Source organism: Sminthopsis crassicaudata, chromosome 1 (genome assembly GCF_048593235.1).
Source record: "Sminthopsis crassicaudata isolate SCR6 chromosome 1, ASM4859323v1, whole genome shotgun sequence".
NCBI classification, from domain to species: domain Eukaryota; kingdom Metazoa; phylum Chordata; class Mammalia; order Dasyuromorphia; family Dasyuridae; genus Sminthopsis; species Sminthopsis crassicaudata.
Genome location: NC_133617.1, coordinates 10,663,784 through 10,676,507, shown reverse-complemented (window position 1 = coordinate 10,676,507; position 12,724 = coordinate 10,663,784). Strand labels below are relative to the sequence as shown.

Below are 12,724 nucleotides of genomic sequence, written 5' to 3'. Positions count from 1 at the left end.
ATTCATTCTGTCAATGCTCTCTTGAGAGGGTTCTGTGTTCTGCATTATTTTTGTGTGTTGTAACCCTTTCCAACCCTGATTCATCTTGCACAGTGAATACTTCTTTGGGAAGTAGACATGAGCCAGAACTTTAGTCTTAAGCAAATTTGTCCAGGAGAGCTGAAGTAGAGGAATTCCAAAGCTATAGAATAAGAGAAGGGGAGCCTCAGTTTCCCTAAATTGTTCTGTTCTCTTCGATCCCCCTAGTTGCAGCCCCCTTTTCTGCTCATTGGAATTGAGATAATTAGGGCTGTGGAGATCTGACATTTCAGAAGAGAAGACTCCAGATGTCCTATCTCAGATACCTAATTAGTTTCTCTAAGCTTCAGACTTCCTGGCTCTAGTTGGATATCTCCTTTACTCCCAAATTATAAGAATTATAAGAACCTGTGGGGGTTCTCCCCCCAGTGTGGAGAGAACCCAATCCAAATCGCATGCCTATTAGAGGAGGGAATGGCTATTATGTCACAGCCAATCTTCAAGGATAGGGGCCAGTCCCTGGGCAGAAGAAAGAATGTGGCTGCCCCTAAAATGCTAGTTTCTTCAAAGGATCAGCTTAGTTGGATTAGTCTAGGGCAAAGCTTCTTAAACTTTGCATCTTGACCCCCATAGAGTCATGTAACTGAACGTGGGGGCTGCAAAATTATGATTTATTCTCAGTAAATATTTGATTTGCATACCTATTTTATATACCTGTATACCTAGTATTGTAGAAAAATATCTTAGATAAAAAAAGGATTATGAGTGGAAATAGTTTAAGAAGTCCTGGAGGTCACAGAGTGCTAAATAAAGCTTGCACCAAATGTTAACATCACAGAATGTCTTCAGGGGGTGGCCACTGGGGCTATTGGAAAGGAGACTGGGGTACCCCTTCACTTGTGTCACATCTGCCTACCTACCCTACTGTCCTGGAAAACTCTCTCTCATGTAAAAGAGAAAATAACCTCTGAAAAAATTAAAATGGCACAGAGCTAGCTATTGTTACTTTAATCAACCTCTGCTACAGCCTATTAATATTGGCAAAGCTAAGAGAGAAAATGAGTCCATTCTTTTCTATTCTTTTTAAAGAGCAATTTTATTAATGTCCTACAGCAAAGTACATTAGTAATTTGTAACCAAGTATTAACATTCTCCTCTTGTGTCCTAAAGAGAGTAATCAATTTTCTTCATGATACATTACATTTTACTGAAATTTTTATACATTATCATTTTGCAGACATACATGAAATCCCTTATCAAGGGGCTAATCACAGTCTTGGTGAACACTTAGCTCCCCAGGATGCCTGAGTGGGCAGGCCCAGGTGCTTATAGTCACTTTTAAATTTAATAACACCCTATCTATATGCTCAAACTCTGAAAACAGCCTTCTCCACAGCAGAACAGATCCCAGTATTCTTTTTCAGATGCAAAAGCTTTCATTTAGAAAGTTGTATAATGTGGCTTTTTTTTTTTTTTTTAACTATTCCTCCTCCTGAATAGGAAGAGTAAGACTTCACTGATGAGAACACAACCCTCTCAATCACAATGCAAAGCTTCAGTCATTGAGACAGACATGTTGAGATAAATAGCATTACATGCATATCTCCTACATCAGATTGCTTACCACTCAGAATTTGGCATTTGAAACTCAAAACTTTTTTTTTACAAGTTTAAAAATTGTTTTTAAAGGTAATTAGGGGAAAACTACTATTAAAAAAATCTGAGAACTAAAAAAAAATTGTGTAGTATTAGCAATCTCTGATTATCATGTGTTTTAATTCAAGCTTATATTTTTTTAAAAATGAAAATAGAACTGTCTCTAGAATCTAAAAGCATCTAAAACTGAAATATAAGCTTGTTCTTATGTTGATATCATATGGTCGGGTTTTTTTAAAAAATGTGCATCCCCATAGCATCTAATATAACATTATATTAAGTAAATACATTTGAATAAACAGGAAATGTCTATGATTTGCAGAAAATTAGTTTAGAGAAGATGGTGGTGGGCGTAGCCGAGGCTACTCTAGGTACTGTCCATGCCTTGAATTCTCTGAGGGCTGCACAAGATTCAAGTACTTCTTCTGAAATGCCGGCTTGATTTTTTGTTTCATCATGCTTCTCTCTCTTCTTTTATGAGGTCTTCATCTTCCTGACAGCAGGAGGGTGAGGGAAACCATTACCTATGATTTCTGGTACTTGCTGGAAGTCGAATAGGGAGACCTTCACAATCTGTACCACAGCATTCACCAGGTTCTTGGCTGTCTGATTAAGGGATGTTGCACTGTATACCCTACTATAAACAATAAGCTCCCCCACTAAGGTTCTGAACTTCTGCTTTGACTTTCCTGCAGATCTTGAGCTGATGGTAGTGCAGACCAATATGTTGAAGATATACCAGGAGATCTGGATGCAATGGTTCTTCCCAATCCCTCCTTGATCCTGACTCAGCAATTTTTTTGCTGCATGAATTATATGTATTATAATTATATATATATATATATATATATATATATATATATATATATATATATAAAATTATATATAATGTATTTTTAAGTGGTTCTTTATTTCTGATGAAGTCCATCTCCTCCATCATGATCATGCATATCTATCTTCTCAGGGAAATAATATCATTGTCACTACTGTCCCATTTAGATACTTTGACATCCCCTATTCTCTTCCTAAAAACTGGCCATTGTTCTTGGAGAAACTCAGGCCTAATAGCTTATGCTCTTTGAATATCACACGTGCCATTACAGACCAATTGAGAGGTATCTATGAATTCTAAAATATTAATTATTCTAAATATAATTATTCTAAATAAAATTTTCAGCATTGGTTGGCAATTGGAACTGAGAACTCCATTAGTTCAGTAACTACAGAAAAACTGTAATAAGAAAGCATTCTGATGGCCTTGAGAACCTTTTCAGTCTAGACTCCAGGTTTATAGTTATCCATCTCTGAAATGACAACATGAATGATTGGCTGCCCAGCCCCAAATGGCACCAGCACGACGGTCTCCATCTTTAACAGCTTGTTCTTGGAGAACAATTACATACTTGTTTACATCTTCCAAAATGGGATTCTCTGACACAGCCAGAAAATTATCAATGGAAGTTATGTTATCAATGACATCTGTTAGAACAGGACTTGCTTTTCCCACTGTTCTTTAAAAAGATTCACATTCTCCTTCATGCTTTTGCAGCCAGAGCTGATGCATTAATAAACCGAGGAGAAAGGGTTTCCAGTCGGCTTGTTGACATGGGGACCAGTTTCACACCTTCTTCATTGTTTGAAATAGGACAGGCTAAGTTAGCAATCTCAATTAGTTTGTTAGCAGTTCGTGGAAAACTTGAGTATAGCCGAAAACTTTTTCTCATTTCCATTCTTTGCAGCCTCCATCAATTATACCAAAAGTGGCACATTAATTTCCAACAATGAATCTGAAACGCTGTCCGTGACAGCTTTGCAGATCTGTGTCTTTTGTTGTCATTTTGTCTACGGCAGAATTAAGGGCATCATTTATGTTCAGCATTTCCCTTGTATTCGGAGTAGGTCCAATATGGGCTGCCGCACATCTCCATGAGTACTAGATGAATCCACCACTGGGACTGCTCCATTGATAATGCTCTCCGGGGGCTCCCAAAGAGAAGGCCTGAAATGTTCTTCATTGAAGCTCAGAGGGTTAGCAATTACTTGTTTTATCAAAGTTATTGAGTGCACAAGAGAGTAGGCACCTGCTACCGGGAAGCATCATCAGAACCGTGGCCTGGACTGCATTAGAGATCCAAGTACAGCTTTCATGCAACTGTCTGCATATCAAATCCCACCGACAGTCATCAGGGTGCTAAAAGGCAGCCCTGGGCAGCTGTCTGTTAACAGTGAAATTTCCTTCTGGTTGAGGTCCACTTGATTCTAATGGCCCGAAGTCCTTTCACTTCCTGTTGTCTTTTGGGCTGCCATAGTGTCCAAACTTATGCGCTTCAGGTTTTAGGAGTTTTACTGTGTGCCCCTGTGTCTATAACTCCCAAGTTTCAAGATACCATCTTTCACAACTTTCAACTGAACAAGTAATTTGTAGACATTGGCCATGTCCACCAAGGTAAACCAGCAGGTAGCTGCTGAGAGCCAAGAGCAAGCGGCTTAGCCACGCTTCTCCACACAACAGGGGCCCTCTACAAATTCTCCAGAGACTTTCTTCATAAAGTCACCATGTTTCCAAGCATCTTTTACAATCCTTGAGAAATCGACTCTCTTTGGCAATTTTATTTCTCTTCTCCTAGAAATGACCAGTTCTCAGATTTTAGTTTGATCTGCCTAATGGGTTGGAGCCCCATAGTTCCAGAAGGGGGATGGGATCATTTGAGAGTTGGAGGGTTCTTGTTGAACAAGACCAGGAGAGGGGCTGACATGGTCACCTAATGATAGCCAATAAATGGTCCTCTTTAGAGAGAACTCTTTTCTTTCTTTCTTTTTTTAATTCAAAAATTTTTAAGCTTTTTATTTTCAAAACACGTGCATGGATGTTTAACATTCACCCAAATTTTTTACCTCCTTTCTCCCCACCGGCTCCCCAAATGGCAAATAATTTATGTTAAACATGCATAATTCTTATATATATTTCCACAAATATGCTGTAGAAAATCAGCTCAAAAAGGAAAATAAAAATGAGAAAGAAAATAAAATGCAAGTAAACAACAAAAAGAGTAAAAATACTATGTTGTGATCCACACTCAGTTCCCACAGTCCTCTCTGAGGACTCTCCATCACAAAACCATTGGAACTGGTCTGAATCACCTCATTGTTGAAGAGTCATGTCCATCAGAATTGATCATCGCATAATCTTGTTATTGCTGTGTACAATGATGATTCACTTAGCATCAGTTCACTTAAGTCTTAGATTTCTTGTCAATATTGTAACCTGAATAACCAGAATCTCCAAAAGTGTTTCAATTACCACTTATCTCCAGACTTTTGGAGCCCCATATGAAGTTTATGTACATCCTGCATGTACATCAATCATTTCTGCCAAGAAGGGGGTACAAGCAGAAGAGAAGGAAGAGGATTCCAAGGCTACAAAGCCAAGTCCACTGTGATCCTTTGTATCCTGTTCTGATTGAGTCCATTGTTTACATAATCCCTTGTATTTAAGGATGCACATAAAATGTAAAAATCCCTTTAGAGCTATCTGTAAGATTTCAAATCATAAGGAAAGTCTTTTCTTTTGTTCATCAATAAATGAACCTAGCTGCAATCAGAGAAGTGATTCAGGATGACTAATGGGCAAGGGGCAACAGGATTCTGTCTCTGAATAAATTATTAGTAATTAGAAGAATAGTGGAAGATTTGGTGACATAGTGAAGGTTACATGGACTGTCAGGGTGTAAAAGAGCTTTGCCTTGTGCAGCCCCTGAACCTTAAACAATAACACTACTTAGAGGGACAGAACAGGAAAGGTGGGGCTGGGCATTTCATTTGAAATCTCTAGATTATGTGGAAACCCAAAAAGGAAAGAGATCTACCAGGTTCATGCATGGATTATAATATCATTGATTAAATTCTTCAATTAAGAAGCCCTAATTAAGCACTTGCTATTTGCCAAGGATTGTGGTAATTTCTGAGAGCACAAAAAAAAAGATAAATAGTCTCAAGGAGTTTGTCTTCTAATGAGGAGGAGGGAACGCGCTATACAATCACTGCTGCTGAGCCCCATCCTCATGAGCACACATAGAGTGCCAGGGGTGGCATTCTCTGTATTAGCAGGGAGGTGGCTGGGGAACTTGCTTCCAGGAGAGTCAGGATGACATGTGATGGTGACATAGAGAAGGCCAATGGACTGGAGGGCTCCACTGCTGTAAAAGAGCTTTTCCTTGTGCAGCCCCTGAACCTTAAATAATAACACTGCTTAGAGGGACAGCATAGGAAAGGTGATTTTGGAGCATGAGTAGATATTGGGTGAGGGTCCGAGCCTTCACTTCAGGAAAATCATTTTGGAAGCTGTGTGAAGGATAGATTGAAAGGGGAAGATATTGGAGGCAAGGAGAGCACCAGAAGGCAGGAGATCTTCAGAAGACCTTCAGAGGGTTGGCTTTCAGAAGGGGATTGGGTGGCCTTTGTTTCTCTGTCTCTCTCTCAATCTCAGTTTGACTCTGCCCAATGTGTCTGATGCAAGGTCTTGCTATAAGTTCCTGGAAGGCCATCAAATGGCCCCATGAAATGGACCTTGGTGGCTTCCTTGACTCAGTTTTTGTTATTTCATTAAGGAGTCCAGAAGACAAGTGTGTACCAGGTTTGGCAAGCAGACATCAGTGTCCCAAGGAATCAAGAGTGACATTTGGGATCTTTCCCAGCTCACAGACTAGGTGAGATCAATGCTAAATAAACACTGGGTTAATCCTGAGCCCACTCTCCCTAGAAATGTACCCCCAAGGTGTTAGAAATATGTGTACTTTTGTTGCTCCTTAAAACTTTTTTTTGTTTTGTTTTGTTTTTTGCTAAGGCATTTGGGGTTAAGTGACTTGCCCAGGGTCACACAGTTAGGTAGCATTAAGTGTCTGAGGTCAGATTTGAACTCAAGTCCTCCTGACTTCAGGGCTGGTGCTCTGTCCACTGTACCCCCTAGCTGCCCCTAAATTTATTTTCATTTATTTATTTATTTATTTTTTGCTGAGGCAATTGGGGTTAAGTGACTTGCCCAGGGTCACACAGGTAGCATTAAGTGTCTGAGGCCAGATTTGAACTCAGGTCCTCCTGACTTCAGGGTGGTGCTCTATCCACTGCGCCCCCTAGCTGCCCCTCCTACTTAAAACTTAATGATTAAAATGTTAATTGGTTAAAATGACTTGGGGCCCTGATCTTTGGTGGCTAAGAGAGGCACAACTAGAATGGACACTTGAGCTGTTGACATCAGAGAAGAGATACCTACAACCCTGAGGGGAAGATATAACAGCCTAGTTTTGATATAATGAGCCGCTACCCAAAATACATCCAGAGTATTTTAACAGGATGACAAAATCATAGATCTGAAGTTTGAAAGTGTTGAGGTTGAGAAGGGGGGACCCCAAAAGTCCCAGACAGGTGTCTCGACTTGTCTCAAAAAATTTGCAGGCTTGAATCCATCTCCTAGTCAAGGGGCAAAGTTTATTAAAAGCAATGTGACGCCATTACTGAGAGGACTGAATTCTAAGATCCAGTAAAGAAACTGAAGCAAGGAGATACACTTAAATAGCTTGCAATCATACATATATTAATTCTATGGCCCAAGGACAACTGCTCTCTAGAGTCTAATGGTGGAGACCAGGTATGTCCAAACAGGATACAGCCGGGATACTGGGCCACGGCTAATTGTCTGACCTCTTGTCGAGTTGCCTCTGGACTCCCAAATGACCCTGGAAGAAAGAGTAAGGCTGGGGGTTGTACAACTCTGCCTCACGCAAATCCAATTCACTTGCAAGTCAAGACTTCCCCCTCCCCATGTTATTGGTCCCCCTTGAGAAGGACAAAAATAATCAAAGGAGGGAAAGCACTGGTGGGTCTCCATGATTGTCCATGTTCATCCTCAGCATATGTTCTCTCTCTACGACTTGGCCTTTCTTGGGTTTGCTCTCCACATGTCCCTCTGCCATCAGCTGGATGATTCTTCTCCCGGTGCCCCTTTCTCTCTGGTATGGGGCTGAGGAGAGAATGGGGAAGAGAAAAAGAGAAACTAGCTCTTTTTCCCTCTCCCCTCTTCATTCTCTAGCACCTATACCGGAAGTTCTTGTCTTCTGGACTTGGCTAATGATTAACCGCCCTACCACTAAATTGCCTGTAATTATTATACTGAGTGGAAGAGTGGATTGACCAATCTCAATAACCTATTGTCCTGTGGTCCTTCCAGAGAGACAAATGGCTCACCCATAGATTTTGAGGAGATGCTAAAAATAAAATCGTTTAATGTCTGATTTATTCAATTAATAGATCGTGATATCTGCGCCTCCAGTGACATTCATTGGGATGGGACCAAAATCCTCAACATTACATTTTTTTCCCCCCCTGAGGGTGGGGTTAAGTGACTTGCCCAGGGTCACACAGCTAGGAAGTGTTAAGTGTCTGAGATCAGATTTGAACTCGGGTCCTCCTGAATTCAAGGCTGGTGCTCTATCCACTGCACCAGCTGCCCCCTCAACATTACATTTTACGCCAAGCCAAAATCTCGAATTTCTCCCAATTTCTCCCAGTTCTAATAATCTCTTTCTTATATAACGACCCATCCGATACTTGAAAATAACAGGAATGTCTCCTTTAGCCCCTTTTCTAGATAATAGGCAATTTGGTGGATAGCAAACTGGACTAAAAAGCAGGAAAATTTGAGTTCAAATCCAGCCTTAGACATTTCTTGTCCAGCTGTGTAACCCTGGGCATTAATTATGAATCTTCTTTATATCTTAATCATTAATCTTTTCTATACTCAATTCCCTTATCTGTAAAATGGGGATAATCTTTCACGGTTGTTGTGAGGATCCAACAAAATAATATTTATAAAGCATTTTGCAAACTGTAAGGGATTATGTTATTGCTTGTTATTATTATAATTATTGTATAGGGACCATCTCCAGATCATTTGATCTTCTATAAGGATATGGTCTCCAAATCCTTCAGCAATCTGGACCTGCCCTTCTCAGGACCTCATACCAAAATGGTGACTTCTTCTCAAACAAATTATCATCTGTTCTTTTTTTTTTTTTTTTTTTTGACGTGGTAGGCAACTTTTTATTTTCAGATGATTTTGTACTCAATGTAGCCTCTGAGGCTGAGATGCAACAAAGTACGGCTTGTCTCTCTGATACTTGTACTAATTTTGGGCTAACAATGAACACCAAGAAAACAGAGGTTCTCCACCAGCCAGCACTGTAGCATCATCTGGTTTCTTCTTAAAAATGACCGGTTTGGGGGGATCTCACTTCTTCCTGAAGGGAGACATTTTGGATTGGACATTGGGAAGTTTTCCCTTCACAGAACCGTGACCTCTGTACAAGGCTCCAGGTAGAAACCTGATCTTCACCTTCTCCAAGTGACCTTGCCCCTAGGTAACACCTGGCCTCCAGGATTGCCTCCCACTCCCACTCCATATTTTGTTCTGTATTGTCTGGCCTATTAAAGAGTAACCTCCTCTAGGGCAGGGCAAGGATTTGTTTCCTCGATACTAGATTTATTTGGGAGAATTCCTCAACCCAGAGGTCCTAAAATGCTTCCAGAAAGAAACTCTTCCTTTCTAGGTCCCAAGGAGTGGAAGGGAAGAGGGCAAGAGGGTGGCCAGAAAATGTAAAATATTTAATTAGCATCAACTGATGGGCAGTTGCCCAGCCATTCCCAGGAAGGAAGGGAGACACACACCTAAGGCCTTCCAAGGACATTAGGAAGGAGGAAAGGAGTCTTTCAGATGAGGCTGCTCTGGAGCACTTTCCTTGTTGGGGAAACTGAGTAGCAGGTGATCCGGGGAGAATGCATTTTCTTGGGACCTCACCTTTGCTTTGGGAAGTTTGCTCTGCAGTTAATTCCATCAGGGCAGTTAGAGGTTACATCCTATTTCTCTGGCCTTAAAAGCTACTTTTTCTTTTGGGGGGATGCTTTCCCCAAACAAACTCACAGCCCACAGGTCTTACCCATTTCCTCCACACTGGACTGACATGATGAAAAATAAGGTTATTTCCCTTTGAAAGAGGATAAACACTTATTAAGCTATTACTGTATACAAAGCTCCTCATACACCCTTCCTTCCCTTCCAGGGAGAGGATTGGAGGCAGGGAGAGGTATTTGGTGTAGAAAGTCCCTTTGCCTCAGACCTCAGCAGCATGGCCCCCCCAAGTATCTCCCAGGGAAGACACAGCCTTCCCAGGGAGGGCCACGGAGGAGTTTCTTCCCACTCCTCTTCTTCCCCAGGTGAAGTGTCTTTGGCAGCGGGAATACCCAGCATTCCCCCTCCTTTCCTCATCTCCAGCTGCAGACAGTGAGAGGGGGAGGGGGCCGAGGCCTGGCCTGGGCCAGATATCTCTGAGTTTCGTTCCCACTCTGAAACTGGGATCCAGGGCCCCAGCTGTGGCCTCTCCCTCCCTCCTCCCAGCTGAAGCACAGAGCCCAGCCAACGTTCCTTCCTTGTTGTGCTGGTGACCGCAGGCTTTGTTAATAAGGGAGGATGCAGCAGCCCTGCCCCTGGTCCTCAGCACCCCTAAAGCTCCTGACACATGCCCACCTTTCCCAGGCACGAACCTACAAGGCCCATTCTGCCTGGCCAGCCCCAGACCCCAGGCCATGCTCCACGTCTCCCGTGACCTGATGCAAAGAGCTGACACGGCCTTTTTGAAGATGCTCCCGATGACATGGTGGGCCAAAACCAGCTCCCACATGGTCACTGGCCCTCCCACGTACCGGAAGTAGCCCCTGATTGTTTTTCTAATCCAGGTCCACCCCTCCAAAGATCAGGGGGACACAGTCCTATTACATCACTCTGGAGGGAAGCCCGCCCACTCACCCACAAAGGAGGCCTTCACATACAGGACCCTCCCTTGTACAGTTATCCATGGCCACGGATGCACCCATGAGGTGCGATGCCGTCCGGGATCCTTGTGGAGCTAAGAGCCAGCGCATCCTGAGTTGTACAGACAAGGGCCCTGAGATTTTAGGGCGCTGCCACCATTTTAGAAGAGTCTTGGAGATCAGGAAAGCCAGCCAAGAGATGGAGGTGAAGGGAGTCCAGGCGTGAGGGAAAGCCCTCACCTAGCTCTCCTGAGGCAGGAGATGGAGTCCTCCTTAAGGAACAGCAGCGTAAGAAGGTAGCCAGGGGCCTTCCTGGTGAGAAGCTTTAAAGACTCCGGAGGGGAGCTTATCCTTAGTTAACAATGACCAAATTGATTGTGTCTTGAATCAGCTCCTCTCCAACCTAGGCTGTCCCAGAAAGCTTCTGGTCCTTGGGTGACTGCCTGGAATTTTAATGGGCATCCTGACCCCCCCCCCTCTGGATTCCCCGTCTCTCTGGGTGCTTGGTCCTTTGCCCTACCCTCCAGCTTCTGCCTAGATGTTTCCTCCTTGATGGGATCCTTTCTACCCACCAGTTACTGCTTGACCTCAGCTAGCCCAGGCCTCCCTGGCCCCCTGCTCAGCCTCTCCTCCCCCACTGCCCAGCTCTGACATCAGCTGAGCATTGGAAATACAATCCCCCTCAAAAACTCAGTGGAGAGGCCCACAGGAACAGTACCTGGGGGAGAGTGAAGAGCCAGCCCCACTGAGTCTTATGAAAAGGTTAATACCAGTGGATAGAGCACAGCCCTGAAGTCAGGAGGTCCTGAGTTCAAATTTGGCCTCAGACACTGTGTGACCCTGGACAAGTCACTTAACCCCAATTGCCTCAGCAAAAAAAAAAAAAAAAGGTCAAATGCAATTGTCCTAGGTTGTCCCCATGGCTGCTCTCTGTGGGGGAGGGGCTTCCACAAACACTTTTGTGAGCCGGAGATAGAAGCGCCACACAGGCTGGAGAGGCCCTGCCCTCTCAGGATATACATCCGAGGAGATGCAGAATTAAACTGCAGGTGTCACTAAGGGCGGGATGCAAGGACAGGGCTCCTTTGCTTTGGGTAAGAATCAATCCAGACTGCATCCTGTGACACACTGAGCAGAACCCAGGTCCTGCTGGGTGGGTCCAGGCCCCAGATGGAAGGGCTTGGTCCTTGAGGTTGAGGACAATTTTGTCCATCAGTTTTCAGACTGGGCCTCGATTGAGGAAATAGAGGAGGAAAGCCTCAGCCCCAAAGGATTCGTTACTAATTTCTCTCACCAGGGGTTTCAGGAGACAGCACATCCCTCATCAGGTGCTCAGTGGGAGAGGTAAGGAGCCTAAGGGGATGCTTGTGTCACTGACCCTTAATTGCTGGAATCCAAAGGCTTTTGATTGGATGGTGCTGAGGCAGGTGGGCTGGACGGGGAGTATGAGGCCTGCCCACAAGGGACTTGGGCCACATGCCCGTCTGTACTTTTATAGGGCTGGACGAGATTGCCTCTAGTCTTTTCTAGCTCTGACACTCTACAATTCTTTGAAGGGCCTTGCCCAGCCTCAGTGTCTCCATCTGTCAAACAGCAGTAGGATGAGAGGAGCTGCAAGGCTCCACCCAGCTTTGATGACCTAACTTGGGGGAGTCTAGAATTTTGCTGTCATGAAGTGGAAGATGGTAAAGGGAAAGAGCCTTTTAAAAAAATCAATTATCCTGCAGGCACTTTTTTTTTAAATCTTTTTTATTAATTTTATAATTATAACATTTTTTGACAGTACACATGCATAAAATTTTTTACATTATCCCTTGTACTCCTTCTGTTCCGATTTTTTCCCCTCCTTCTCTCCACCTCTTCCCCTAGATGGCAGGCATTCCCATACATATTAAATATGTTATAGTATATCCTAGATACAATATATATGTGCAGAACCGAATTTTGTTGCTGTTGCAAAGGAAGGATTGGATTCAGAAGGTAAAAATAAGCTGGGAAGGGGCCGCTAGGTGGCGCAGTGGATAGAGCACCAGCCCTGAATTCAGGAGGACCCAAGTTCAAATCTGGTCTCAGACACTTAACACTTCCTAGCTGGGTGACCCTGGGCAGGTCACTTAACCCCAGCCTCAGGAAAATAAAAATAAAAATAAAAATAACTTGGGAAGAATAACAAAAAATGCTCACAGTTTAC

At 43.2% G+C, this 12,724-nt stretch overlaps 1 pseudogene; it reads right to left on the bottom strand.

The window, feature by feature from the left end:
* Window positions 1-2,198: 2,198 nt before the first annotated feature.
* LOC141543641 (catenin alpha-1-like) lies at window positions 2,199-10,403 on the bottom strand (annotated as a pseudogene).
* Window positions 10,404-12,724: the final 2,321 nt, after the last annotated feature.